Genomic DNA, 6,766 nt, shown 5'->3' on the forward strand with positions numbered 1-6,766 from the left:
GATACTCTATATGGAAAACTCAAAAGATCCCACCAAAAAACTGCTAGAACTGATCCATAATCAGTAAAGTTGCAGGATATAAAATCAATGCACAAAAATCAGTTGCATTCCTATACACCAATAATGAAGCAACAGAAAGAGAAATCAAGGAATCAATCCCATTTACAATTGCAGCAAAAACCATAAAATACCTAGGAATAGATCTAACCAAAGAGGTGAAAAATCTATACACTGAAAACTATAGAAAGCTTATGAAAGAAATAGAAGAAGACACACACACACACACACACACACACACACAAAAGGAAAAATATTCCATGCTCCTGGATAGGAAGAAAAAATATGGCTAAAATGTCAATACTACCCAAAGCAATCTACATATTCCATGCAATCCCTATCGCAATAACACCAGCATTCTTCACAGAGCTAGGACAAACAATCCTAAAATTTGTATGGAACCAGAAAAGACCCCGAATAGCCAAAGCAATCTTGAAAAAGAAAACCAAAGCAGGAAGCATCAACAATCCCGGACTTCAAGCTGTATTACAAAGCTGTAATCATCCAGACAGTATGGTACTGGCACAAAAACAGACACTCAGATCAATAGAACAGAATAGAGAACCCGGAAATGGACCCACAAATGTATGGCCAACTAGTCTTTGACAAAGCAGGAAAGGATATCCAATGGAACAAAGACAGTCTCTTCAGCAAATGATGCTGGGAAAAATGGACAGCAACATGCAGAAAAATGAACCTGGACCACTTTCTTACACCATACACAAAAATAAAGTCAAAATGGATGAAAGACCTAAACCTAAGACAGGAAGCCATCAAAATCCTTGAGGAGAAAGCAGGCAAAAACCTCTTTGACCTTGGCCGCAGCAACTTCTTACTCAACATGTCTCCAGAGGCAAGGGAAACAAAAGCAAAAATGAGCAATTGGGACCTCAGCAAAGTAAAATCTTCTGCACAGCAAAGGAAACAATCAGCAAAACTAAAAGGCAAACAACAGAGTGGGAGAAGATATTTGCAAATGACATGTCAGATAAAGGGTTAGACTCAACACCCAAAAAACAAATAATCCAGTGAAGAAATGGAAAAAAGACATGAATAGACACTTTTCCAAAGACATCCAGATGGCTAACCGACACATGAAAAAATGCTCAACGTCACTCATCATCAGGGAAATACAAATCAAAACCACAAGGAGATACCACCTCACACCTGTCAACATGGCTAACATTAACAACTCAGGCAACAACAGATGTTGGCGAGGATGCGGAGAAAGAGGATCTCTTTTGCACTGCTGGTAGGAATGCAAACTGGTGCAGCCACTCTGGAAAACAGTATGGAGTTTCCTCAAAAAATTAAAAATAGAACTACCTTACGACCCAGCAATTACATTACTAGATATGTATCCAAGGTATACAGGTGTGTTGTTTTGAAGGGACACATGCACCCCAATGTTTATAGCAGCACTATCAACAATAGCCAAAGAATGGAAAGAGCCCAAATGTCCATATGTCCATCGATGGACGAATGGATGAAGAAGATATATATATATACAATGGAGTGTTACTCGGCAATCAAAAAGAATGAAATCTTGCTGTTTGCAACTATGTGGATGGAACTAGAGGATATCATGTTAAGCAAAATTAGTCAGTCAGAGAAAGACAAATATCATATGACTTCACATATATGAGGACTTTAAGATACAAAACAGATGATCGGAAGGGAAGGGAAGCAAAAATAATATAAAAACAGGGAGGGGGACAAAACATAAGAGACTCTTAAACACAGAGAACAGAGGGTTGCTGGAGGCGTTGTGGGAAGGGGGATGGGCTAAATGGGTAAGGGGCTTAAGGAATCTACTCCTGAAATCATTGTTGCACCATGTGCTAACTAACTTGGATGCAAATTATTAAACAAATAAATTATAGAAAAAAAACCCTGATATCATACATGAAGAGAATGAATGAGAAAGCAACACTTCTGATTTGCTGTGTTAATAACTCAGCAGCTGCTTCATCTGTCACTCTGTATATAAGCAGTCGAACAAGAGGCACACATTAACAGAAATTGTCTTCCTCTTTAACACCCTTTGGTGGTTCCAAATTCCTTTATATGGCATATTAAACCCTTCTCGACATCACCTCCAGATTCCTGCATATACCCATCCCCCCTTACTGTTTTCAAACTGTAAGTCATGGCCTATTAGCGGGGTTATGGGATCAGTTTAGTGAGTTGCCACCAGTATTTTCAGAGTGGAGAATAACAAAATAGAAAAGAGAACACGTGGGGCACCCAGCATCATTTTGTGAAATGTAACTTTCCAGTACATGTATGTGTGGATCTGTGCACATGTGTGTATAATAGATCATGCTGTGAGATTATAGGTCTTTCTGTAGGTTATGAACCAGATGTTAACAGCCACTGCCCCCAGGGTGGCCTCACCAATCTTCCTGCTCCCTCTTTCATAATTGCATGCCTTTACAAATGCAAAGTATTTCTGCTTGTATGCTTGGCAGACCTTGACTTTTGGTTTTGAGTCCACTCAAGCATCATTTCCAGTGGGAAAACTCTGCTCATCTCCAGATTATCAGCAGTTGGTCATACAAACCTTTTCACATTCCCCATCTGTAAGCTTTGGAAAGGACTGCCATGTCTTACTTTTGAGTTGTCAGAGTTTAGCATGTCAACTAGTAAGAGCTAATTAAACATTTGTTACTGAAACTTTAAGCTCAATGAGCTGCTATTTAGTTTTTAAACACATCTGAAGCCCGAAAAGGAGTCTCTTGTAACAAAAGTTGAAAACATCATGCTAAAATGTGCTATTTAATTATAACTTACTTTACTCACCGTAATTATATTCATTTTATGTTAAGTAAAAAGAAAAATAGCTAGGATAGTAATTCGTCTCCAAGAAAGCAGTCTAAGATTGTTGGGTTTTTTATTATTTTTATTTGCTACCAATATTTTTATTGTAAGAAATACAAAAGGTATGACAAATATACAAACCATTTGCTCTTTTTGCTTCAATTTCGCTTGTGAATAAGTGAAAACAATGAACTGGACAGTGACGTTTCAACACTAATTCTTATAAAACAATGAATTCCATTATCTGACAATAAATACCTAAATTTGCATTCTAGCACCCGGTAAGACATCCAGTTTCCAAAGGATCTGTGATCTGCAACCCTCTGAATTTTCTGACATGCTACCTTAGCCACAGTAACAGCGTCAGCACGGGCAGTTCTCTCTCTCCAAATAAGTCTCAGAGTACGGCGCATGCTAGAATGGCTGCCTCTGACCTCAGGCAGTCCCAGTCATAAAGCATCTTTTACTTGAGCTACTTAAACAGATTTCTAGTGATGGGGGATTTGATGTTAGTTTTGGCAGTCCTTGGATTACATAGTTTACATGATACAAACAATCTACTTTTCTATTTTCCTCTTCAGGTAGGAATAGTCTAGATAAACTGACCTGTCTTTTCAAACTACCTAAAGGGAAAGAAGCGAGATCATTTAGCTCAGGATGCTATGAAGGGGGTATCTTAACAGATAAGCTTTCTTTCTTTCACTTTTTCTTTTCTTTCTTTCTTTCTTTCTTTCTTTCTTTCTTTCTTTCTTTCTTTCTTTCTTTTATTGCCCCAGGAGAGCTTTCTGTACGGAATGGAGGGATGGTCGCTAGAGTGAGAGGGCCTTTCCCATCCTGCCCCTGTCTACACCCACAGCCATTTTTCTTTGCGGGCTAAATTATCTGGTATGTAGAAAGGTCCCTGCTTTCAGAGAGCTGCACCGCACCCACATTTGGGGAGAGCACAGGGTTTCTGTGCTCTGTGAGAAAGGATACCCAGGTGAACCTGACAGGCCAGTGTGGTAACTTTCAACCTTGTGTACAGAGAAAAGAGCAGAAGCAGTACCTAACACCAAGCCATCTGCCAACATTCTTGTAAGACTGTGTTCCAGGCAGTGAATTTCCACACTGCTTCTTTGACATGCTCAACTCAAAGCACCAAAACAGCATTCTGTAGCAACATGAGCAAATGGAATGAGAGTAATTTTGCACCTTTAAGGAACATGCACCCTTGTAAGTCTGTACCCTGATATCAAAATAGCAGAATGAGTTTCAAGTATGAAGAAATACAGTAAAAGTATGGCCTGTAGATGGATAGAAAACAGCAGCCTGGAATGTGGCTTATAGTCTTGTTTAGTTTTTCTCTTTGTACCACAGCCAAAACTGAATGCTCTGTAGAGGACTTGGTTTGGAAATCAAGATGCATACAAACATGCTAGAGGGTATCTGTGATTGGTGTTGTGAGCACACTCTGTGCCCAGCCAAAGGTCAAGTAAAAGTGGTGGCCAAGCCTGGGCAGGCACACCCGTGATGCCTAAAGCATCTCTCTTGTCATGTCCCTGATGCCCAGAGAGTGGCCGAAGAGAATAAAGAGCACCATGCAGACAGGCCTGGACGGGTCAGGGGAAGGGAGCAGTGGGAGGGAGGGAGGAAGGATGCAGGGCCTGGGAGGACATCGGTTATCCTGGGCTGGTTCACACAGCCTAGATTAGTATCGGACGTGCACATGCACATGCACAATCTCTACATCTCCAGAACCGTGACTTTAAACACAGAAACCAACAAGTCAAGTGTCCAAATTAACATTTTTTCCCTACGTTTAACACAGTTTCTGTTATAAGTCCCCCCCAAAAAAAAAACAAAAAAAACAAAAGAAAAAAGAAAAGAAAAAGCTCACTGGGTATGACAGCTTTGCTGAAAACCTCGAATAAAAGCTTTAACTAGGCCCTATGGGAATGCAAAGACACTATGCTACTACATTTTACAGTGAAAACATGCATTTAGACATCTCTGACATGATAATCCTATAAACCCTCTAGTTCTAATTTCTACGGGAACCGATATTGTGCTTTTCTTAACACCTACTGTTCTTCTATACCAGACACTTGCCGATTAACCTTCAGATCAAAACCTAAAATACCAGAAATGCAACATGCTTCTGAGGTGCTGGGGACTGTCGGTTGTTAAAATCCATTGTTGACTACTGTACATGTAGTCCTTGCTTTTATGACCAGAGTGAATCGCTTCTGTACAAAACCAAGGTGCTTGAAGCACAGAAACTTGAACTTCTCCATCCGACACATTCTGGAAGCCTCAAGGCACAAGCTGACAGTTTACTTCTACAGAAAATTCTCACGCTGTTCTTGCAACAGTACCACCTGTTCCCACTACGGCACACGATACCAGAAGGGCACCAGATATCAGGGGGAAGCTTCTTCTCGAGGCCAGGTAAGAGGAGGCACCACCCAAGCCCCTGTCTCTGCCTGGCCTCTACTCTGATGGCCATCTGGCAGAGTCCCTAAATTAAGGCAGTATCTGATGCTTTGTATCTCAAGTTTTAATTTTTGCTGTATCTTCACACTATACTATACGCATATTTGACAAAAGAAAAGCTACAAAGTCCTCCACTTGAATTCCTTTACATAATGATAAAACACCTAGATACGAAAATACCACACCTACAAACTTAAGTTCTACTAATCATGTTAAAATGCATGCAGCTTATTTCGGGGCTTAGTCTAATTTTAATTTACTTAGCTCCATCAAGACCATGGTAATGAACATTAAATGCAAATCCTAATGCCATCTCCTTTAAGGCGCACTTTCACAGGACTAGTGTGATTCAGAAATAAATAACATACATGAATAATAACAGAAATAATTTACGCAAATGCAGAACAACTTGAAATAGAAATTCCCCACCTTGTTAAGTGCTGATTCTAGGTGTCGTTGCTGCTATTTATTCCATGTACTAACTAATATATTTATTACTGGTCATAGGAAAACACATGAATACAAAGTTAAGTGAGGAACTCTAATATTCACGTATACATTGTTGCAAACACAGGACCAAGATGATAAGCTATATAATGCACCTGGGGGAGGGTGGTTCAAGAAATGTATTACTGCTGGGATTTATTTTAATTATTCAGAGACTTCTAGGTTAAATCAGGAGTTGCTGGTGATCACAGAAATATTGCTAGCTAATACATATTATTGCATCTCAATTACTTAAGAGTAGAAAACTTCAAGTTAAGGGTACAAAGGGTATCTTCAGGACCGTAACCTAAGCATGTCAACAGAATTTGGCCAGAAACCACAGAGCGTTAGAAATTAAATGAACTGTGTGGGGCTCTATGCTTGCTCATTAGTGCTACGGTCACAGTTCTTTATAGCAATATGTACAGTTATGTGCCCCCTTTAAGGAAACCTGTATGTGACAATTCAAACTCCTCAAGTAGAGAAGGGGTTGATTATTTGCTTGACAAAACAATTCACACAAAAGTTTCCTCCAAACAGGAAAATCCCCTACACTACATGAGATAATTTGCTTACATACCTTTAACTATTCGACAAAAACAAAAGAAGAGATCAGAAACGAAAGAGTTAGGAGCTTTTGCCTAAGCAGAAAATAAACACATTTTCAAAACAAAACTCTTCCACGCATTATCTTTTGCCATCGTATATGTAGAATGATAGAAAATAAAAAAATAAAAAATCTTTCCTGTAATTATACATCTTCTCTTTAAAACAAACAAACAAAAAAAAAAAAAAGCTGAGCTTAGAGCTTGAGAGATGCCTGGTAGACGTTTCATACAGACCAGCATCTCTTTATACCCGAACTTTCGAAGAATTGTGTTGTACTTACTTATGCACAGAAGACACCCGTTTGCTTCTAGGGGCATTCTAT

Source organism: Panthera uncia, unplaced genomic scaffold (assembly GCF_023721935.1).
Source record: "Panthera uncia isolate 11264 unplaced genomic scaffold, Puncia_PCG_1.0 HiC_scaffold_1320, whole genome shotgun sequence".
NCBI lineage: Eukaryota > Metazoa > Chordata > Mammalia > Carnivora > Felidae > Panthera > Panthera uncia.